Consider the following 25,390-nt stretch of genomic DNA (forward strand, 5'->3'; position numbering starts at 1 on the left):
TATCACTTCAACTTCATGTTTATACCCTAAGAAGTCCTGAAAAAACAAGGTATTTGTACAAAGTTTACCATCACAATTTAATTCATAATATTGGTAATCCAGATCACAAACCAGGCAACAATGATGTCAGACTCAGACCTTACTTTCACTGTCTTTAGATGGATTTTCCAAGTAGTCCTTACAAGTACTAATTTTGCGACAAACTGGACATTCATCTTTGACTTCTTGCGAGTTGAAGTATCTAAGATTTGAAACATCATAATTATTAGTATCCCTTATCAAGTAATATGACCATAGAGTTCAAACCAAAGTGCTATGGAAGACTTTAGGGAAAATCAAACATACAGACTATTGGAGTACAGAGGTCTATAATATACAAATATCCTAAACAAAGACTAAGTAATTAAAGCCTTGCACTTTGACAAGAACTGGATTGTACAGCTTTGAATCGCTCATTTTCTTTCTCTAGTACATTATAAATGGGCAGAAGAAAATATGAATATATATCACTGTCCACTCACCAAAATAGAAGAATAACATAAATATACTACTCTCTCAAAAATGTTGACAGAGATGAAGGAATTCAATATTTCTCCCTTAATATTTTCACACATTGTACTTTTTCTCTCTTCTTTGTTTTTGTTTTGTGTGTGTGTGTGTGTTTTAAGAAACACAGGACATTATTTATAAAATACGATAAGATATCATCCAAATTACAAACTAGTAAGCTATTCAAGATCAACGTTTTACTTCTACTCATTTATAGCTCTTGAATAAATATGCTCTAAACGATGTTGCCCAAACCCTGTTAAACTATAAATGTCTCATTAGACAACTTGCTTTGATAGATTTTAATAGGAAAGAGCTCAAAAAGTAAGAACAAATAACAAAAAAATAAGGTGATAATATCAAATGTACTAAAATGTTGAATACAGTAATTTCCCTATATTGTTTCGTACCGAAGTGGATATAGAAGCATAACGAAAATAGTTTTTTTTATCATGAATTGAAAGAAAATGATTATGCAATCCAAACAAAAAAAGTGTTTTTGGCAACTTGAACATTTGATTAGAATCTGAGAGCCGCTTCTTTGACACCAATGGTACCTCTTCTTCCTCTTATCCTTACCCAAGTTCCCCACATTTCGAGCACAGGGAAATACCTTCACAATTAAAATCACAAACTAAATCGATTAAAATGGAATCATTAAACACCAAAATTTGGAATAAAAAGAAAACTACTAACAGAAAAGGTAATCCTAGGTCGCCTGCAATTTACCACAAGGCAATGCCTCAATGTTCTTAGACCGAAACTGTCGTTGTTGAACCGGCCGAAGCTAGATGGTCTCACACAGGGAAGAAGAAGGCTTGGCCACACACAGGGAAGAGGAGAAGAAGAGCTGGCCTCCAGTGTCGCCATTCGTCTCCGGTGTCGTGTGAGGGCTTGGGCCCGCGTGGTCGAAGCTTCGACAGCCTCTGAAGATCCCTAGCCGGCGCGTGTAGGGGAAGGTAGTAGCCGGTCTCCACAAAGACAAAGGTGAGAGAGAAAGAGTGAAGGAGAGAGGTTTGGTGGGAGAAAGAGATTTGAGAGAGAGGAGAGAGAATGATGAGGAAAAAGGAGAAGAAAAGAAAGAGAAAGAGATATCTGAATTAAGAATTAGATAATAGTATAACACATTTTTTAGTCTGCTCGCCATTTATTTTTCCCATTTTCACTTTTCTATTTTTTTATATTATCAATTATAATACTTTTTAAATAAGCTTATATTAATGTGTTGTAGAAAGTATTATTCGGTGTAGTGGGTTACACTTAACCTTATTTCCCTTGCCTATTGTTGTACCCTAATTTTAGCACAAGTTCATTCACTCAGCTCTGGTACAACTGGCAGATAATTACGTGGAAAAGCAATCAAGAAAAATATCTAGTTATTATCTATATAGACAACTTGATGTTCGTAATGGTCAAACCTGGTGTTAGACATCTTGACTTTACCACAAACTATGAATAAGACAAGTAATCAAAGCACTAGCTCGGGGTCAGATAGCTGTCAGAATACAAGCCCATGGAAGATACACAGCTTGGGTGATTCAGATATAACACATACTGCATACTAAAGGATCCCCAAAGATTCAGGATTTGCTTATACGCTTGTTCATGACCAGGTTACCATATTTATTATCCAAGATAATAGGACATATTTACTTTGAGATCAAATCATATCCTAATATAAATGGCAATTATTTGTATTGAATGTAGACATTATGTAAATGTGTGATTGACTCACGCAGTTACCCAAACCTGTCCATGGAATTCCCCCATAAATGCTGGGAATATTGGACAGGAAAATGGGAATGATTCTGTAATACCAAAACTCTACCAAAATCTAGAGGGAAACAGCAATAATATTGACTCGTGGACTAGGTGGATTTTAACCACTGAACCACGTAAAATTTCTGGGTTCTTGAGTGAATTCTGCTTATTTTTCATTACGGTTTGCCATTAAGCACTAATACGCCTTTATCATTTCTTAATTCACTGTTGGCGAAGAACTGCATCAACAGTTTGGTGCTTTCATTGAGAGAAAATTAGTGCTTCATCAAAATCTCAGTCGATTCTCATCATGGTGCTCACTCGCTCAATTCATGATAATGAGATAGAACAGCCTGATTGGCAGGAGGCCCATCGTACCGCCTTTTTGAACGAACATGGCCATGAGATTTAGCAACATCTGGGAAAACAACCGGCGGGACAAGGCGACGCTGGGATTTTGGCGTCATTGTTGCCGAATCCAAATCCAAACTGCCTAATTGCCATCGAGTTAGAAAACATGCAATTGAGGAGCCATTTCGCTAAGGCAAAAAGGTAGATTTATGAGGTTTTGGCTCGGTTACCCCCTTTGACAACCGATGTTAATGTCGAAAAAGGCAGAGTGGATCTCATAATTCCCATAGGAATAATTGATCCAAACCGAGTTGATCAGTCAGAACCGCAACTCCAAGTTTTATACCTATGGGGCAAGATCGCCATAATGCTTGGCCCAACGATCATCATAAGGGTCGTCAGCATGTCTGTCGGTCAGTTAGGACTGCAACCCCAAGTTCGGTGCCTTCTTCACCGGCCCCCAAGAATGCCCATGAAAATCCACGAGGGGTGGTTGCGACAGGCTCATGAAAACAAAATGCTCCAACAAACCCTTCTACATCGCGATCGGATCACTAGGCATAGAGAACTAGAGACATTGGAGTAGAACATAGGCGTGCTAATTTAGTCCACCCTGATGGAACGAGGATAACCTCACTAATAAGGCATTCTCCATCACCTATAAGACATCTGACACCACCTCATCCTCAACAGGACATCCCAGCTTATGGAGATAGTAAAAGAAATGCTCCCCCATCTGCCAACACTTACGTCCCACGAACACGTGTCAAAAATCCAGATCCTTGGCCCCAACCGCGAGCTGTAAGCTTCACAAATGGGAGTTATTAGGCCGAAAGTATTCGTAGCGGTAGGTCCAAGGGCGACCTAAGAAATGAGTTGAGCTCAGTACAGAGCCCTCAGTACGATCTGCAACCCGATTTGCGAGATCGTCTAAATTCATAGAGAAGGAATCCATCTCGGAATGAAGACATTAGCTCAACTCAACAAGAAGGAGGTCCGTCCATAATACGCCATAATGGGAATTCTCCACAAAACCATGATTGAGCTTGGAGGGATAGTAACACATCAAACGCATACGATAGGATGGGAGCTGTTGAACAGCCCCCAAGTAACCTAGGGACTAGGGCCCAGGGACCAAACCCTTGAAAGACTAGCCTTGATGGAAGAGCAAATGAAGAGGCTTTTATCTGGAAAAGAAAAAGACGATTGCGACTCAGAAGAGGAGCTCGACCGTTTCGCTCCAAATATTGTGGCGACCACATATCTGGTAGTTTTTAGAATGCCACACCTGTCAAAATTTGATGGAGATGAAGATCCGCCAGATCATCCTGGAATGATTAACACCATGATGATGGCTCACAATGTCGGGCTCAATCTAAGGTGTATTTTATTCCCTACAACTATGGTCGGCCCAGCTAGGCAATGGTTTAAGTAATACAAGAGGCATTCCATAAGCTCGTGGAAGAAGTTTTCTTTTGATTTCTAAAACGCATTTCAAGCTTAACAAGCAACTCGGGTTGATACTGATTCATTGGCCAATATAAAGCAACAACCTAACGAGACGTTGAAAGCATATCTAAGTAGATTTTCCAATGTCGCTACACGAGCTAGGGATGTTGATTACAGCTCTAAGCTAATGGCAATGAGGACAGGAATCCTCTTCGGGGGCGACCTGTGGCAGGAACTCCAAAGAAAAGGAGTTAAGAGTGTCGATGAATTCTTGGCTCAAGCTCAAGAATGGACACTACACCAAATACCCCTTTTCATAACACATGAATATAATACTAATGAAAAAGTATTATGCAAAATATTATATATGTGGCAAAGTTAATGAAAAAGGCGGTAATTTTTTTGGGAGCCCGCCACTTATACATTTTTCACTCTTTCTTCCTTCGTCACTCCATACGGTGCGCCACTCTCTCTCTCTCTCCCTCTTTTTCCTCTCGGCCTTTCTGAAATGGGTTCTCTCTACCCTAGCCGTTCCGCCTCTCTCCTACATCCGGTCTCTCTCTCCATCTCTTTTCTCTCTGTCCTTCTGCCTCTATTTCTTTCACATGGTCGACGGGTGAATGGAAGGGTGCAGGGGCTTCTCTCGGAAACTAGATTTGGAGAGGGACAGTGCGGCGACATCATTCTTCAATGGTAACTCTCTCTCGCTCTATCTTTCTCTCTGAGCTACTCTCTCGTTCAATCTTTCTTCCTTTCTCTCTGTTTGTTTGCAGGTGTATAACAAGGTGATGGGGGCTCGCGGCTTAGGTCATTTTGACAAGGAGGCTCGACTCGTGGGTCTACAGCGGCGCTCGCTCATGGGTGCGACGGTGCTTGCGGCGGTGGGTCTACGATGTGGCTCGATTCGTGGGTCTACAGCGTGGCTTGACTGGTGGGTCTACGATGGTCTTGTACCAGGTTAGTTCCAAGTTTTATGTCTATATATGTATATTGATAAACTTTTCTCAACCAATAATCACTTTGTTTTAGTATTTAGATTACAGATTTTTTAAAATTTCTCCTTGAAATGAACATACAAATCACGTAAACCAGACATCGTTAGAAGCAATCTGTTTTGATACAAATCACACAAAATTGGGGGAATAAGTTGGGCATGGAGGAACAAAGATTTCAGTAATCCCTTCTAACATCAACACCACACTTTTCATTGAAGGACGAAGAGTTGGATCATCTTGAATGCACCACAAACCCACCTTCACCATGTTCTCCAATGTCTTCTTATAAACTTCTTCACCAATCACAAGCCTATCCAGCTCCATAGAGGAAAAGCACTTGTAAACCCAGCTAGCTAGAACAATCTCATCAGTATCTTCCACATTAACTTCCAAATTGGACCTACAACATATAATTTCCAGGATAACTATCCCATATCTATAAACACCCGTTTTAACAGAGATTAGAAAGTTCTTTTGCCATTCAGGGGCCAAGTACCCTCTTGTCCCTCTTACCCTTGTCATAGTTCTTGTTTGGTCTGGCATGAGTAGCTTTGCCAGCCCAAAATCATAGATCTTAGTCGTCTAAAAATCATCCATCAAAATGTTTTGAGGATTAATATCACAATGGATAATTGGTGTCCTACACTCTTCATGAAGATAGAGAATGCCTCTGGCTACCTCAATCGCAATTCTTACCCTGTCCTTCCAATCCAAGCGCTTGGATTTGTTCTTGAAAATAATATTTGCTAGGGAACCATAGCTCATGTACTCGTAAACCAAAAGCCTTTGAGCTTTCACAAGTTAAATGGACAGATTCCAGACTATCTTTTCAACATTAGCTCACTCTCTTATCTGTAATACATCTTTAGATTTCTCTCTTGGGTTAACATGCTTGTACCATTTGGTTAACTCTTTCTGTCTAAAAAAAACTGTCATTTTTTTTTGCAGTAACTTGGTTGGCAACAACTTTACAATGAATGGCTCAAACAACAGGTAATTTTCCTCAGTATTTTAGAATAGCTTCCTTCATTTTTTCTCTTATTTGTACTGCACTTAATAAATATGTTTCAAGTGTCTACTGCTTAAAACTTTTTTCTTGGATTTGTTGTTCAATATTATATAACCTTCTTCTTTTGTCTAAATTTATTCTTTGTTCCGTTCAGTCTTCTTCTTGTAACAAAAGCCACTTTTAACAACAGATGAACATAAGACTAATGGAAAAGTATTATAATAGATATGAATATATATATACTCATTTTTTCTTGCTTGCTTTTATTTAATATCTAAAACTTATAAACTCATATAAATTAGAGTGATAGAGAGATAGGGAGAAAGAAAAAAAGAGAAATCAGTATTCTTTCTTCTATTGTTTTATTTTAGAGAGCTTGATTTGGTTAATTTTACAATTAAATCTCAATATCTTTGTTTTTTTATATATTAGCTTTATTTGATAAGAATAAATATGTATGTTTTAATCAACAAAAATGTGGTATTCATTTTCTTATTCTTTTTTATTTCATAGTTGGATGAATGATTGAGATATAGTTACTTCATTTGCTTCAAGAATCAGAAACTTATTTGTATGGTATTTACAACACTGAATCTTTTTTTGTCTGTCCCTTTAAAAATCATAAGATTTGTGCATTGATATGAGATAAAATGCTAGAAAGATTAATAAATAATTAATGTTTTCTAATTTAAAAATCATAATTCTTTTTATAATCTGCTTTGTGGGTCAGTCATAATTATTTTTCAAAAAAATTTGGTGAGAGTTTACGAATTCGTTCCATTCTGTGTTAGTTTGGGTGTTATATTCACTAGTTGTTTACTTAGTTAAGAGATAGTTTTGGAAGCAATTAAATATGTGTATTTTAGATTCTAGAATGCCAAAATAATGGTTGGTTGTCTGGATTGTTGTTATAAAGCTGCAATTTTACACATTATTACAATTTTAATATGTTATTTTGATAAATTGCTTAATGTTGTAATATGAAAATTAATATTTGGTTTTACCACATACATTGTTATTGATATAGTTGATGTGATTGCAATTCCGAGGCATAAATAAAAAGCATGAGTTTGTGAGAAGAATTGCAGAAGCAATAGAAAGTAAGTTCAATTCAATTTCGTTTTCTGGTTTTAGATATGCAACACACATTTTATTGATTTTTCCTCTTTTTTATTTATATTTAATGTGATAAACATTTCCAAGTCTATACTTACTTTACATTTATTCAATAAGACCAAATAAGAAAAGAAGAAGAAAGAAAAAAATCTACTGTTCTTAAAGATTATAAAAATCTGAAATCATCAATTGCTGAAGTCTATCTATTGGAAATGTTTACTTTTAAATGGAAGTTAATTTTATCGAGTGAGTTTAGTTTATGATATCATTGTAATTTTAACTTATTTTCTTATTTTATTTATTGCCCGACAAAATTTTGGTATCTTTCTACCTTTCAAGTTAAACATAGGTATTTATTCAAAAAAAAAAAAAAAAAGTAAAAGAAGTTAAACTTAGGTATAACATAATTCCATATAATGTAACAAGTTGCTTCCAATTAACGTTAAAGTTCCATATAATTTATCACTTAAATGCCTGCCTTACTCTCTCTTTTCTTGGGTTTTGCTATGCTGCATTTATTTTCTGGATGCCTGCATAATTTAACTTCTGTTTATTTTCCCTATGCAGATGAAAACGAGATATGTTTCTCTTGTTTTATGTTTAAACATTAGTGTTGATCCTTCTATTTCTTTGAAACTCTTTTATGTGGTTTGTAATGACCCAACTACTCTAGACTATGGACCATTAATGAAAACTTAAGCATAGACACTAATCCCTAATAATACATACAAGTGAAATAACCATACTTTATTTAAAACTTGTAGAAACAAATGTTAAACTTGCATAAACTCAAACCAGGATATGGGATCCCATTGTTTTAAAAAAATCATAACTTAATTGTAATGAAAAGAGATTACATAAATAGGTGCGGAAAAATACACATAAATCATAAAGAAAGACTACATCCTCGAAATCGAAACTCTCGACTCCTAGAATCCATTCCGCCTCAATACACATTCCCAAAGCATCCATGAACCTTTCCCGCCACTATAATTATTTTCCTGCACATATAAACATAAAAGGAATGAGCCTAATGCCCAGCAAGGAAAATCTAACATATAGCCATATACATAAAAATTCATAATGCAACATAAAACATACTATAACTTATGTCACATACATACTATAATGGCCATTATTTCTTGGGGTCCCATAAACTAAACAAGTCATATGCCCATTAGATTAGTGGGGTCTTGCTAGCTAAGCAAGTCATATGCCCATAATCTATTTGGGGCTTGTTAGTTGTATAGGTTATATGCCCAAGTCTACAAGCATACTTAACATAGCATTTTTTTTTCATAACACATATTCATAAGATAACATATAAATCATATAACACATATATCCTATCCTATTTTCCTTACCAAAATAACCGGGATATGAGGACTGATTTGGGACCTTGGAACACTCCTAAAAACCATTTATAATATGGTAAGTATATTGAAGAAAAGGGATGAAAGTGAAGAAGGAACTATACTATCAAAAGATACTTACCAAAAACCTTGTGCTTAAGAACTTGGATTTCCTAACCAAGAATAAGAATAAGGTTAGAATGAGTAGAAGACTATGAGAATTTTTAAAGAACATAATACAGAAATGGACTAGAGTTTGGAGATACCTTGAAGACTTATATGACCAATCTAAACCTTGAACCAAAATGTGAATAAACCTTACTTCCCCAAGTGTTTGATAAGCTTATAATGATCAAGCTTATAATTCCCAACCCAAGTGTTTACACTCTCACACTCACCTAGCAATTTGTAGCCTCTGAACTTAGAGTAATAGATGAATAAATGGCTAGGTACTAGGTCCTATTTATAGAGTTTAGGAATGAAAAGATCTTCATTTAACTTGAATAAAAATAATGGCTTTTTAAGTGAAAATAATTTGAATTATCGTTCAGAAGAGGCTGAAGACTCGTTCAGAAAGGTGCTGGACTTATCAAGAGGTTAAAGGTTTGAATGGAGAACGTTTTTGAAAACTTTCAAAATATGCTGAGAGGGCCGATATATCGCCCCCTATAGGTGATATATCGCCTGGGCCATTATGCCCGAGGCAATCGTGCAACGTTTTGTGTTTTCCGTATCTTCGTACTGCGATATATCACCCCCTATTGCTGCGATATATTGACATACGTTGAATATTTAAACACGAAATTACACAGTTTTAGCTTAATTTGAATTGAGTAAACAGCCTTGACTAAGCCCTCTAACGTTTTCAAAGCTGCTGACTGACCTTAGAGTATTCAAATTTTAACCTTAATAAATTAAATCCTCAAAATACTTAATCATTAATAAACCTATACATAACATGTGCTATTATCTAATTGGTTCTCATCTAAACCTTATAGTATAATAAATATTATCCTCAATATCAGTCATATTAATCAAACCTTAGGTTAAAATTAATATTCTTAAACTATAGGTTAAACTTAGAAAATCTACAAGTACTATTATGAGTGTCTAAATAAATCCCGGTCTTAACCAAAAATCCACATTCATAAAGATAATACTATTATTACTATTATACTACTATCTAACTTAGCTAAGTAAAGTTCTTTGGACTCTACATGGTTTAATTTGAGGTCAATCCTCATAAAACTAATTGGTATTAATTATCTATATGGATCAATAATCAAATATCTTAGAAACTGATTCTCATTTGTGTCTATATATTATCTTGTGATTTGTCTTTGTCTTTGTCATAGAAGTGGACGCTACTTAGAGACCAAACAAGTATATTATATATATTTTTTCACATATGTGTTAGTGTGAAGCTGCCACCTTGATTATGTAAATCTTTTAGGATATCAACGATAGTCTTTCAAAGTACTTTGTTTAATGGTAGAGACAATGGCTTTTGACATAACAATTTTTTATTTTTTTTTTAAATATTGCTCTCTTTTTGCTCAATAGATTTGATCCTTTGTCATCTAAGTTCTAACCAAAATTAACTTAAATTAAAAGAATGAGGACTGGTTTTCTTTAGGCTTAGATTTGTGCATTGTGAATTTGAGTAGACCGATTGTATTTCTATGTTTAGGCTATTAGTGTTGGGGTTAGAAGTCTGCATTCTGAATTTAACTAGATGGAGCTTTCGATTATCTCTTTATGTTTAGGCTAACAATTTTAGGTGCAACATCTTTAAGCTATTTAGAATAAGAATTGCATGGTTGGGCTACTTTATTTTGGTGCAACATCTTTGTTAGTAAAAAACAGTTCTGAAATTTTGAACATTTGGAGGGCTTATTACATGTGATTATTAAAGATAATTTACTGACGCAGTTATGTAACAGGTGGGTTGTCAATAAACTGAAGTTTATGTTCATTGGTTGGCTCAAACAACTCTAGGTCCTTTAGATAATATATGCTTTACTTACATCAAACACGTCGTTCTTTAGGTGAATCTATTCGTGTTATTTTCTTGGATGTAATCATGTAACTAGTGAGTGTTCCCCTTTCTGAAACTGAGTTGGATGATTTTACTCCGACTGGAACAGGGGAGCCTCCACTTTCAAAAGCAAAGTCTTGGGTATGCGTAATTCATATGCCCATTTTTTTAAAAGTTTCTTTTTGATGACCTACAGGAGAGACTTTCATTTTGTAACTTTACAAGTTGCATGTAAAAGTTTTGAATTAGTTGTTCAATAACAAGACACGTTAGTTTCTATCATTGTTTTAGAAAGGATTTTGCATTTATTTTTTTCTGAGTGCCTTCAGAATTCAAATCCCTTGACTTTTATCACTTATTTTCAGGTTAAAATCACAAATCCTTTATCTGGAAAACCTGCTCAACGTGAAACAAGCAAAATTCCATAGTGGGCTGGTTCTTGCTGGTAGCGTTTTCTTTTCCAATCTATAGTAGCTAGTCTTTTGTTGTTGTTCTCGACTGTAACACATTTAGCCTCAATCACATTTAGCGTTTTCAAAACAGAGGTTTAACTAGTGGCTGAAATATACTTTATATGATAAAAATATTGCCAAGGAAGCCTAGATTTAAGATGCTTGTAAGTTGAAAGTGCTTGTTTTTCTTCAAACAAAACAAAGCTCTAATATACCTTAGCATCTTGAATGTGGCTTTGGTTGACCTCCAGCTTTGGGCTTTTGTTTTGCTTGTTTCTTAGTTTTAGCTCTCGGGCTTGGAAATTGTGATAATCAAGTCGTGACCCAATTTTTGTTTAAATCCTTTTATGCTTTCCTCATATTAATCTATATTCTATTTGTGGTGATATTCCTTATGTTTGGAGGCCTTTGAGCTTTGACTACATTTAAGTGAAAATTCTGAAGAAAAAAAAAAAGAAATAGCCTGGAGAGTTTAAGTTTAAGCTAGTCTCTAGACCTTGCTGCCACATGGGATTTTTGTTTGTGGTTGGCTATAATGGCTCCACCTCTGTCATTCTTTGATATGTAAGCTTCTCTTGTTTTCCTCACTTCCTTTTGATGTCTATTCTTGACAGTTTCTCTTAAACTTTTCATGAAACTTTAGGAAATGCATGGTTAGTTTATTGAGTCTGTATAGTTTCTAAGCTTATTTTTAGAAGCTTGTTTGTCTTCTAGAGCTAGATAGTAGTTTAGGAAATAGAGATTTTGAGTCATTATTATAACACTTATAGTTCAGAAGAGAAATAGAGATTTTTCCAGAAAATTCTGATGCTATTTTTTAATTGAATTTGGCAGCAATTTCTGCTTTCTTCTTCTTTGTTTCCTGAATGTTTGTTGGAGTTATCAATTTAAGTGTTGATTAGGTGTGTATTTTTTTGTTTAACTTATCCTTTTTACATATTTACAACATTACCCATTTAGACGGTGGGGATTAATTTTTGGGGGAGAAAAATATGTTGTATGTGTCATGAGTTTCTGTAATTTCCATAGGCTCTCACAAATAGCATCTAATTTTCTGATTTGTAATGCACAGGAGTGTTTTGATCCTATTGTAGTAAGATTTGGTCGTGATTTGCTTCCTGTTATCGTGAATGGGTAAGCGAAGTTAGCCTATTAGTTTGTGATTTATGTGATAATATATTGGCAAGCAAAGAATCTTAATTTATGATGTCTTTTGCTTTGGAAATTTGCAGAAGAGATATTTCTAGTCAAGATTTTGGAGGAATGTACTGTGTAGTTTTAACTGTGAGGTACTACGCCTTTTCTAATATTATATTGGGCAATATGTTATGTTAATGTTCTTTCTTTAATTGGTTATTGATACGAGTATAATACCTTTCTTCTGCAAATGCATCCATCCACACAGGTCTATTGTTGTATCAGCTGGTCTTCTTAGGATATTTGGTAGTGAGGTAGCCAAGCTTCCTATAGTGGCGACAACTAGAGAACACCAAGGGAAAGTAGGAACAAATGAAGCTTTGATTTTTTTTCTTCTTCTTAGTATTTTATTTTTCTCTTTGTTAATGTTAAGAAGCAGAAGAAGAATAACTACTAAGTTGGTATATTTTGGTTTGTTATAACAAGGCTATTTGCAAGTATTATTTTCATGTATAGAGAAGCTGTTGGTTTCCCTGAATGTGGAAAACTTTAAGAATATTTTGTTGTTGATGACATTGTTGAATGTTTTAAACTAATTTGTGGATTGTTAATATAATGTTGAATGTTTTTACTATTTGTTATTTGAAAATCAAGTTCATTTGATGATGCTAGTATATATTAGAAAGTTAATTTTAATTATATAAAAAAAATTAAAATATAATAGAATAAATTAGTGTTATATAAATGAATATATAATGAGAATTTAAACTTATCTAAATATTAAAATAATACAAAAAATGTGTTATAATATCTATTACAATAACACTTTTTATAAGTAAAGAATTTTGTTATGCAAACTTCATTATATAACACAAATAATGTGTTATACTAAAGTGTAGTATAACACAAATTTATAAGTATTGAAATGTGTTATATAATCGACTATAAATAATATAATTAAACACTTATCTATTTATTAAAATAACACAGAAAGTGTCATCGTTGACAGTATAATAACACATCTGTAAAACAATGATAAAGTGTTATGTAAAGTACCCTGACCTACGATAACATAGTCGGTCTTAACACATCAAAAAGTGTTATGGTATGTTTTAATAACACATTTTTGGTGTTATTAAAAGCATTTTTTCTTGTAGTGGGATTAATCTAGAGGAGGCACAAGCTTATGTTGCGGGAACCAGCCAGACCCCTGTTCAACCCGTTGGAGCTGTAATAGACGTTGCAACCACAGCTCAAACCGTTACCTAGAATAACCAAGGGGAGAATAACAAAAGGAAGGGAAATGGCGAGGGCGACCTGAATGAGACAAAGAAAAATAAGTTTGTGGAGAAGTTCAAACCTGTTTACACTACTTATACCGACCTAACGGACACACATCTTCCTGGCAAATTCTATTGGCCTTCCATGGAAGAACCCAGAACCATTAAAGAACCAGAGGGCGAAGAAAGATTCGTCAAAGTTCTACTGATTCCACAATGACATCGGTCATAACACTGATGATTATCGACAGCAGAAGGATGAGATTGAAACCCTCATTAAGACGGGACCTTTGGCCCAATACGCCCAAAATCAGGTGAATCCGAGTCAGCCCGTTGGTCAGACCCTGCTGCCTGTTCCAGAAGCTCCGAATAACCAACCTGGAGCTCATGAAAATTAGGTCGACCCTCCCCCGATAGTAGGGGAGATATAACCACCATTTTAGGAGGACCTCATTGGGCAGGCACGAGTTTCGGGGCCTAGAAGAGGTACATTAATGAACCAAAGCCCCATAATGGGGTGGAATTCATCCTAGAACAACGATTACTTAAATAGCAGCGATTGGAAAATCAACCAATCATTTTTACAGAAGAGGATGCTAGCCACGTCCAATTCCCACATAACGATCTGTTGGTCATAACCATTTAGCTCGCCAACTAGAGGGTCCAAAGAATACTAGTGGATAACGAAAGTTCTGTGAATCTACTTTTTAGGTCCACCCTGGAAAAAATGGGGTATTTGTAACTAATTTGAAGGCGACCTCAATGACTCTGTACAAGTTTTTTGGTGAAGGGTCGGCAGCCATCGGGATGATTCGATTAGTAGTGACATTGGGAGAAGACTTGTGAACTATTTCCAAGCTACTTGAGTTCGTGGTAATCGATTGTCCGGCTGCATACAATGCGATTTTGGGCCGACCTGTGCTGATGGCGTTTGAAGCCATAACCTCTATCCGCCACCTAGCAATGAAATTCCCCTTAGCCGCGGGAATATGCACCGTCAAAGGTGATCAGCTCACCGCCAAGGAATGCTATAGCATTTCTATGAATGGAAAATCACAACTTGGGCAGCAAGCAATGGTCATAAATGACAGAGGTGATGAGTCCCAGGAGGTAGAAGTTACTCGTGGGACGGAAGAACCTCAGGAAAAAAAGGATAGTGACATCGCCCAACTCAATGACATTGATCCACGGATAGGCGAAGACATATCAGAACTCTAAGCCATAGAATAGCTCGAGGAAGTAAACATCGACCCCAAAGATGCTTTGAGAGTCGTAAAGATTAGGAAGAATCATGATGATAAAAGGAAGAAGAAGCTCGATTATTAAAATGCGGGTTTATCCGGGAGGAAAAATACCCGATCTAGGTCACCAATCTCGTGCTAGTCCCGAAGCCAAACGGGAAGTGGAGGACCTGTATCGACTTCTTTGATCTAAATAAAGCTTGTCCCAAGGATTGTTTCCTACTGCCAAGGATTGATCAGTTGGTAGATGCCACGGTAGGTCACGAGCTCATGTCCTTCATGGATGCATATTCTTGATATAACTAGACCGTAATAAATCCTGCGGACCAGGAACATACTACCTTCATGACCAAACATAACGTCTACTATTATAAAGTTATGCCCTTCAAGCTGAAGAATGTCGGGGATACATATCAACGCTTGGTCAACAAGATGTTCGCTAGCCAGATCGAGAAAAGTATGGAACTGTATGTCGATGACATGCTTGTCAAATCAAAAACTGCCGATAAAAGTGTTTTGGAATATTAAGGAGGTTTGACATGAAGCTTAATCCGTAGAAATGCACTTTCGGAGTGGCATTTAGAAAATTTCTGGGGATCATAGTCAACACGAGGGGGATCGAAGCGAATCCTTAGAAAATAAGATCATTGTTAGAAATTCCCTCTCCTAGGTCGCGTATAGAAGTTTGAAGTCTAACTGGAAGGGTGGCGGCTTTGAATTATTTCATTTCAAAATCCATTGACAAGTGTTTACCATTCTACAACTTGCTCAGAGGAAACAAAAAATTTGAGTGGACCGAGGAGTGTGAGCATGCATTCCATGACCTAAAAACGCACATGGCCGAGCTCACCGTATTATCTAAACCTATGTCTGGAGAATCTCTGTTCCTTTATTTGGCCGTCACAGAGAATGCAGTCAGTGCCGTGTTAGTTCGAGAAGAAGACCGTGCTCATAAATCAGTTTATTATGTAAGAAAGAGACTTCTCAGAGCCGAGTCACAATATCCACTGATAGAGAAGCTGGCATTCTGTCTAACATTGGCTTCTAGAAAGCTCCGGCCATATTTCCAGTCCCATCTAATCAACGTCTTGACCGACCAACCTTTAAGGCAGGTTTTGCAAAGCCCTGAAACGTTGGGACGTCTTTTAAAATGGGCCATCGAACTTAGCCAGTTCAAGATATTGTACGTGCCACAGACCTCAATTAAAAGTGAGGCCCTTGGTAATTTTATGGCTGAATGCACCAGTTTTCAAGAGGCACTCTTGAGGGAGATGGTGCAGGAATTATGGAAAATCTTCATTGACGGATCGTTAAACGAGAATGGATCAAGACCTGGGATCATCTTAATCTCACAAGAAGGGCATCGATTTCATACAGCTTTGAGCTTCGAATTTGAGGCATCCAACAAGGAAGCTGAATATGAGGCCTTACGAGCAGAATTAAGGGTAGCAAGAGAACTCAAGGCGAAAGCCATCCAATGCTATAGCGATTCCCAACTCATGGTCAATCAGGTGTTGGGAGAGTATTAAGCCCTAGGTACCAAGATGGTGCACTACCTAGCTAAGGTAAAGGGAGAACTATCATAATTTGAGTATAACTCTATTGAACAGATACCCCATGAGTAGAATTCTAATGATGATGCTTTGGCACGACTTACTACCACAAAAAAGGCTGAGACATTGAATGTGGTGCCAATGGATTTCTTGGAGAGCCCAAGCATGACAGGAGAAGTGATAGAGGTCGGAATGATCGACATAAGGTCGATCTGGATGACTCCCATAATGGAATACCTCGCAACTGGAAAGTTACCTTACGACAAAAAAGACAAGAGAAAAATACTTTATCAAGCTCCACGGTATGTAATAGTAGATGGAACCTTATATCGGCGTGGTCATTCATTGCCTCTCCTACAATGTGTTCTACCCGAGGAAGCCAAAACCATTTTACAAGAAATACACGAAGGCTTTTCTGGAGATGCTAGGGGGCAAATCCTGGCACTAAGGATTCTAAGGTAGGGCTATTTTTGGCCCACTTTAACGAAAGACTCAATCTCGCATGTTCAGAAGTGCGACAAATGCTAGTGTTTTGCCATGGTTTCCTGAGTTGCTCTGGTCGAGCTAACGATTATTTCATTCCCATGGCCATTTTTGGTATGGGGAATCCACCTAATAGACTCCCTACCTATGGGAAAGGGGGAATTCGTTACGCAGTGGTGGCGATCAACTACTTCATGAAGTGGGTAGAAGCCGAGCCTCTGGCAACCATCACTTCAAAAAGAGTCCTGGACTTTGTGGTAAAGAATATTATATTTCAGTTTGGGCTTCCTAAAAAGATTGTGTTAGACAACAGGACACAGTTCGACAGCGATCTCTTCACTGGATTCTATGAGAAATATGGCATCACGAAGAGTTTGTCATCAGTAGCATATCTGCAAGCCAACAGGTAGGTCGAGGCTATAAAATAAACCCTTAAGGCAAGCCTGAAGAAGAGGTTAGACGAAGCCAAAGGATTATGGCCTGAACAACTCCCGCAAGTACTTTGGGCCTACCGAACTTCTCACAAGACCTCGACGAGGCATACTCCTTTTTCCTTAACTCTTGGAAGCGAGGTCGTACTTCCAATCGAAGCCATGGTAGCTACTCATAGGCAAAGGACATTTAATCAAGAACAAAATGATGGACTACTTAACGCATCTCTCAATCTGATTGAAGAAAAATGAGAGGAGTCGCAATTACAATTCGCCCATTATCAACAAAAAATCACTTGCTATTTTAATTCTAAAGTTAAAGGATCAAACTTGGATTGGGTGACCTAGTTCTCCGAAGGGTCTTTTTGGAAAATAAGGACCCCAAGGATGGTGTATTGGGTCCAAACTGAGAAGGGCCATACCAGATCGTAGAAGTTTTGCGTGAAGGAACTTTCAAGATAGCTCGACTAAATGGGGAAGTAATCCCATAGACCTGGAATGCTCTGCATTTGAAAAAGTATTATCAATAGTACCAATGTAAGACTTATTTATAATAGCCTTTTTTATTAAATAATAGATGGATTGTTAAATAACTATCTCTTAGTAATGTTATTGTAAGCTCGTGTTCTCGTATTTGTAAAAGCGACCAAGAAAGTTTATACATTCTAGTTACTTAGGGAGCACATAACCGAAGTTGGGAAAATTAAGCCTGCTCGGATAAGATCAAAAAACTTAGAAGCTTGGAAAAATTGATTATTCAACGTCTTTTTAAAGCTCAATTTTTCAATAAACCTAGCACGAACTAAGTTTAAATCATTTAAAACCCTGGACATAACCAGGTCTGCAACTTAGATGTTTGGAAAAATTGATTATTCAACGACTTTTTAAAGCTCGAGTTTTCAATAAATCTAGCGCAAACTAAGTTTAAATCATCACAAACCCTAGATATAACTAAGTCAAAATGGGAAAATTGATTATCCATGGGATTTTTAAAGCTCGAACTAAGCTTAAATCATTAAAAACCCTGGATATAACTACATTCGGGGCATAATTCTTAGCAGGTTTGATACAAATAAGCAAACAAAAACATGGATATAACCAAGTTCGATAAGATATATCTCGATCTAAAAGTCGATTCCTAAAATCTCGAATGTACAAGAGTCTAAGGATTCATAAGCATGAGAAGTTAATAAAGGAAAGACGAATGGATCAAAAGTTAGATATATATTAAAATAAGAAAAATAAATATATTGTCACATCGTGGAGAAAAAACTTCAAACTAAGCCCAAAGGCAATTGTTTAATATCAAAAGATAGACAATTACAAAGAAAATCATATCATTGGAGCCCATCAGCTCGCCCCGCAGAAGTGACCTCCTCGCCGTCTCCCTCTGCCACTCCAGATGCCTCACCAGTCTTGCAAAAACCGAGCCTTGAATTTAGCAAGGTACGGATCCCACAACCCGGGTTCCATAAAGGAGAAGTTCCCATCTTGGTTGAAAGCCTAGCAATGGTATAGCATCTCCTCCATGGCCGATGATGATGCCGCCTTTCCCTCCTTGGCTTTAACTTCGGCCTCGAGCAATTTTTCTTTGAGCTCAACTTCTCGACCTGAAGTTGTTCAACTCAATGGTTCACTTCTGCAGTCTGAGTTTGGGAGGCAGATAATGTGGTATTTCCGTCCTACTCAGTTTCTTGGGAAGAGGTAAGAGCAACCTTTGCAACCTACTCATTTTCTTGAGCAGTCTTCAAAGCGGCCTTGGCAATACCCAACTCATCTCGGACTTCTTCATTTCTGGCCTTGGCATGAGCTATGCTCTAGTATTGGTCTAGGACAGACTGCAGAATAACAGGACAAGCTCAGAGAAATATTAAACAAAAAAAAAAGGAAAAAAATCAATTATGGAAGGATTCACTGTGATGTTCATCCTCATGGTAGATTCAAGAACATTATTCGGGCTGCACTCTTCTATAGCCCTCAGGTCCTTCGTACTGGCTATAATGCCCCGAAATCCCTAATGCAGTTTAATGGTTGGATTAGATGACCGTGAGGGCCATAATTGATTTATTATGCCATAAAACTATTATGTGCATGTTTATGTGAATTATATTATTATATGATGATAAATGCATGCATGTGGGTCCACATTTCATTATAAGGGCATTTTGGTAATTTGGCCCATTGAGGGTGTAATTTTATATTTGTATGCATGTCGGTGAACTATTGTTAAGGCCACGTTATAATGGGGATTTTTTTGAGCTATTCGGCATGAGACGATCTTTGAATGCAAGTTATCAGTTTGGTCATAACTGGGTTGAATTCGGGGGTCGGGGTGAGTCTATGGGTGATTTGATGATTATAGCACTACCGGGAATTAAAGGGTAATGGGATATGATTTTATTAGTATTTGAGAGTAATGGGAATTGGAGGGCATTAATTATGATTAACGAGATAGGTGGGAAATGACGGTTTTTCCCTTGGGGCTATTAAGAGATGAATTAAGCATGGAGGGTATTTTGGTCATTTGACCTAGGTTATATATAAGCAGAAGGCTGTAGAAAATAGAACCAAAACAGGGACTCCTTTCTACCTTCCTCACAATCATCTATTTCTCCTCTCCTGCCTTTGAATTTTGAAGCAAGTTTGGGGATTAAAACTTAGAGATTGAAGCTTAAGGTCTTAGGCTAGTGTTCAGCCATTGAAGAGGATTCAACCTAAGCTTAAGGTAAGGTTTTAGTTCCATTTTTATAGTTCCTTGCTCTGTTTTTGGGTTGGTTTTGAGATTGGAGTTTTGGTCATGGAAATGGGAATTTGAGGAAGTTTAAGCTCTACTCATGGTTTGGTAACTATTTAAGTGGTTATATATTTAACTTCTTAAATATATTATAAATTCTTTACCTGTTTACATGAGATACCTTCATAAGGTTGTGCCTTGACTATTGCATCATTCGCAAGAACGTGCTTATTAGTACTGATATTTCTAGAGCATGCCTATTAGTATTATTCATTGGGAATTATTATTTGATACATGTTAAATGTTAAATGATATGATCATGTATCCATTTGTATACTTGTATAACTTTGGAATATGATAATTATCTGCTTGTTTTTGGACTGTGAGGTGGCAAGAGGTTTAATTATCACTGCCTGACTGGCCATATTGACTATTGCAGCAAGGTTTAAGTTGATAAGAATGATTCCAAGACAGACAGATTCATCAGTTGGCCAAAGTGATCAAGGCCAGAATAACAATCAGGGTTAGGAGAATGACCAAAGTCAGATTCCACAGCCAACTCCCGAGAACTGGTAGCAATTATTTAATGAGCTGCAGGGCACAGTATTATGGTAGGGAGAAGAATTCCACCTCCTGAGACAACAGCAGGTTCCTGTAGCAGCCAGTGTACCTAAGGCACCCCCTGTATTAGTGCCAGCAGTTGAGAGGATGGAAGCTCGGGGATCACCAAAAGAGGAGCCCGGGTCCTCAAGGCCAGTGTTTGACCCTCGCCGATCAACTTACAGGCCAGCATTGTGATGTCATTCACGACCTGACGATAGTTCTTTTCACTGGGGGGAAGTCTGGGCAGCTTTTCATACTGACCCCCAAGGGTCACAGATTTTCCTGTCCTGGTGAATATGGCTGCATGAAAAGAAAATTCAATCAAGATGTGTACAAGAAAAATATTTTAAGTAAAAGTTCTCGAGCTGGATTTACAAAGATGGAAGCCTTACGAGGTCGGTTAAAGTAACGGTGTTCGCAATTCGACATAAAGAATAAATCTTTATAGTCGTTTGGATGGCTGAGGAGCTCATTGATGGAGGCAGAGTTTGGAAACCGCGTAAGGTAGTAGAACCCTTCACCACGTCCCTTTTGGTCGAGGCTTGCTTTGAGGCAGAAAAAGAATAAAATGTCTGCTGGAGAGGGGACCTCCCATTCATGTCTCAAGAATAGATATGGAAAGTAGCCAGTTTTACGTAGTTTAAGAAATTTATGAAATACTAGTCCAGGGGAAGGAAGGCCCTAGCCTTTAGGTGCTCATCACTCCAAGCCGTGTAGTCATCTTAGAAAGGGGCACAACTCTGTTCTCCTTCAAACGCAGGTCAGGCCAAGAGACTGCCAGCTCCCATCTCGATGTTATGACACAACATGATTTTATTCACCTTCCCTTGATTCATTATTTTTGAGATGATGTGCTCGGCCTCGAAGAACGCATTAGGGTCGACAAGAATTTCTTTCTCCACTACTGGACTAAAATGTGGAATAGGAGAGTCAGGGATGACCTGCTTCGCTTTGTCTTTGCGTAGGGTAGATGAGCTCGGGGATTTCTTCTTTGGGGGGGCCATCAGATCGCCTAATGACAAAGTAGCCTAGTTATTAGGCGACCTAAGATGATCTATAACTATGTCGTGAGTGTACGGACGAAATGGGTTATTTTTATTATACGAGCTAAAGTTAGCCGAAACCCATCGCGTGGTGCCACGCGATACCCAAAGCTACGCACCTTGATTTCTTAACTGTCCCATGTTATTTAGGGATTCGTGTATCAGAAATGTCAGAACACCCAAGAAAACATAACCCCTAAGCTATATTTTTTTAAACCTAAAGACCCTTCAGTTTCTTTACCCCGAATGGGTATTCTGTAAACCAATTCACCATTAGGGTTGCTCAGATTTACCCAGAAATTTCCCACTTTTATGAATGTCTTATTTATCTAACATGTTTGGACTCACCCATTGAACCAAAATGGAAACCTATTCCCTATGATCATTGACAAATAGCCTAATGGTAACTACAATGAGTGTTGTGGACGAAAATGGTTAAGAACATAAATTTCATTGGATAGAAAAAAAGGAAAACTTTTCATACCAAGGGATGAGATACTTACAGGAAAATACATTCACTAATTATAGGGAGTAGACTCTGCAATGGGAAGCTCCTAGAAAGCTTCTGAATGTCTGGGCACGATGAACAGTTTTGAGGATTCTGGGGAAGAAGGGAAGCTTGGAAGTTCAGAAAAGGGAAATTTTTAAATACAAAGGTGTTGAGGTTTGAAATCTGGTCATCCTATTTATACGTAAAGTATAGAAGTTAATCTGGGCCATCCAATTGGGTTAGCTCAAGATCCAAGAGCCAAGATTAAATAGAGTGGCAACAAGTTGACAAGACAATTATTGCAGTCCTCGAAATCTGAACAGACGCCAATTGTAGAGAAACACGTGTCTAGTACTCAAGGAGTAAGCAGGCATGGTTTTATGTAACAGAAGTTTAAAAGCCTCTACTTTGTAGGTCAGAAAATGATGAAGTCATACACGAACAGGAGCTTGGGGGGCAATTGTTGTACCCTAATCTTAGCACGAGTTCATTCACTCAGCTCGGGTATAGCTGGCAGATAATTACGTGGAAAAGTAGTTAAGAAGAATATCTTATTATTATCTATACGGATAGCTCGAGGTTCATAATGGTCAGACCTGGTGTTAGGCGTCCTGACTTTACCATGAACTACGAATAAGACAAGTAATCAAAGCCCTAGCTTGGGGTCGGATAGCTGTCAGAATACAAGCCCGTGGAAGATACGCAGCTCGGATGATTCAAATATAACGCATACTACATACTAAAGGATTCCCAAAGATTCGAGATTTGCTTATATGTTTTTTCATGACCAAGCTGTCATATTTATTATCCAAGATAACAAGACATATTTACTTTGTGATCAAATCATATCCCAATATAAATGAGAATTATTTGTATTGAATGTAGACATTATGTAAATGCATGATTGACTCACGCAGTTACCCAAACCTGTCCATGGAATTCCCCTATAAATGTTGGGAATATTGGACAAGAAAAGGGGAATGATTCAATAATACCAAAACTCTACCAAAATCGAGAGGGAAACAACAATAATATTGACTCGTGGACTATGTGGATTTTAACCACTGAACCATGTAAAATTTCTGGGTTCTAGAGTGAATTCTGGTTATTTTTCATTACACTTTACCATTAAGCATTAATCTGCCTTTATCATTTCTTAATTCACTGTTGGCAAAAAACCGCGTCAACACCTATATATTAAAAGGCTCTCTTTGCGTAATGTGTATGGATATATATCAATAACAAGAGACTTTTTCTCTCTAATATGGTATCAGCCAAACAACAACCCTAAACCCTACCTTTTGTTCATCTTTCTTCTTTGTTTTCCCTCCATGGCTCAGACAAGAACAAGATCCAGGGACCAACCTAGCTCCTCCATCGATTCTACCACGCCACCTCCTCCTCCACCTCCGACCACCGCAACTGGCAATGGAGCCAACGTAGCTGGAACTAGAGCCAATGTTTCTGGAAATTGAGTCAATCGCTTCTCTAATTCCTCTTCCAAACCCCCCTACTCCATATTGACCTGCCCTTGACGATGCAAATAATCCCTACTTCATGGGCAATTGAGATCATCCAAGGTTGATTCTTGCTTCTACACCTCTCACGGACACTAATTTTCAGCAATGGGCCCATGATTTCATGCTTTCTGTTGGAGCCAAGAACAAATTCGACTTCCTCAATGGTTATATACCACAACCCCCATCTAAAAATCACTTGTTTGATTCTTGGAATAGGTACAACCAAATGGTTATGTCATGGATAATACACTCTGTTTCACAAGAAATCAAAAGCAGCATTATGTTTCTTGATACAGCTGCTGCCATGTGGTTCATGCTCAACACAAGATTCAACCAAGGAAATGGCCCTCGTATCTTTGTGCTTTGACAAACTCTCATCACTCTTCATCAAGGGGATGATTCTATTAGTTCTTACTTCACTAAGCTCAAGGAAATTTGGGATGAAATCAATGAGATTCAACCACGCACACCATGTATTTGTGTTGCTTCCGTTGACAATCTTGATTTCAACCACCTTGAGCATGTCTTACAATTCCTCACAGGCCTTAATAAGTCATACCATGTTGTTTGAGCCCAAGTGCTTCCCATTGAGCCTTTTCCTTCAATTTCCAAAGTTTTTTTTACCATTGTGTAAGAAGAACGTCAAAGAAAATTAAAGGTCTTAGCTACTACGACATTGATTGCTACATCTACACACATGATCCCTCCTTCAAATCCACCTACACTTCAACAATCAAGAACCAAGAAGATGTGGCCCACATGCTCTCATTGCCAATAATATGGCCACCTTAAGGAAAAATTCTATTTCATTCATGGTTTCCCTCCTGGATATATATATATATGGCAGTAGGAATACCACTTCCAAGCCTGCTGTGAATCACACCGTGGCTTGTGCTTCCACTTCTCATGAGCTACTCAACAATGCTATCATTCAGAATTTAATTGCCTTGCTTAGCTCTCTGCTTCAGCAAGCCTCTTCTTCCACTTCAGATGCCCAACCCATGATCTCCAATGTTTCGAGTAACTCTGTATCTTACTCCAATGATTATTGGGTCATAGATAGTGGTGCTACTCACCACGTATGTTGTAATATGCAGTCTTTTACATCTTTTTCAGAAAAATCAGTAGCTACGTATCTTACATTACTTACTGGTTTAAGGGTTCAAGTATTTAAATCTGGCACTATCCATTTAAACCATGATATATGCTTACAAAATGTGTTATATGTACCAGATTTCAAGTTTAATCTCCTTTCAGTTCCTACATTATTACAAACTAACAAAAATATCTTTTCTTTCTCTCATTCTTATTGTCTTATACAGGACATAACCCAGAACAAGACTCTTGGGATTGCTAAGCGCTTGGGACATCTCTACTTTCTACAAAAAGACAAGTTTCTTAAACCTTCTTTTTGTTCTGTTCATTCTAAACAATCTTGTAATGATGTCCATACTTAGCACACCCGGTTAGGACACCCTTCCATGAAAGTTACAAATTCATTGAATAAAATTTTACATTTTTTAGCTTTTTCTACTAAGCATACTACTCTTTGTCATTTATTTCATTTAGCTAAACAAAATAAAAATTGCCTTTTGATTCTTATAATAATATTGTTCCAAATGCTTTTGATTTGATACATATGAATATTTGGGGACCATATTCGGTTTCTACATTTGAATGGCATAGATACTTTCTCATAATTGTTGATGACCACACAAGGTTTACTTGGGTATTTATGTTAAAATGCAAATTCAATGGTCAAACCATTATTCCACAATTTTATACTTACATTCTCACTCAATT

Source organism: Humulus lupulus, chromosome 7 (assembly GCF_963169125.1).
Source record: "Humulus lupulus chromosome 7, drHumLupu1.1, whole genome shotgun sequence".
Taxonomy (NCBI): domain Eukaryota; kingdom Viridiplantae; phylum Streptophyta; class Magnoliopsida; order Rosales; family Cannabaceae; genus Humulus; species Humulus lupulus.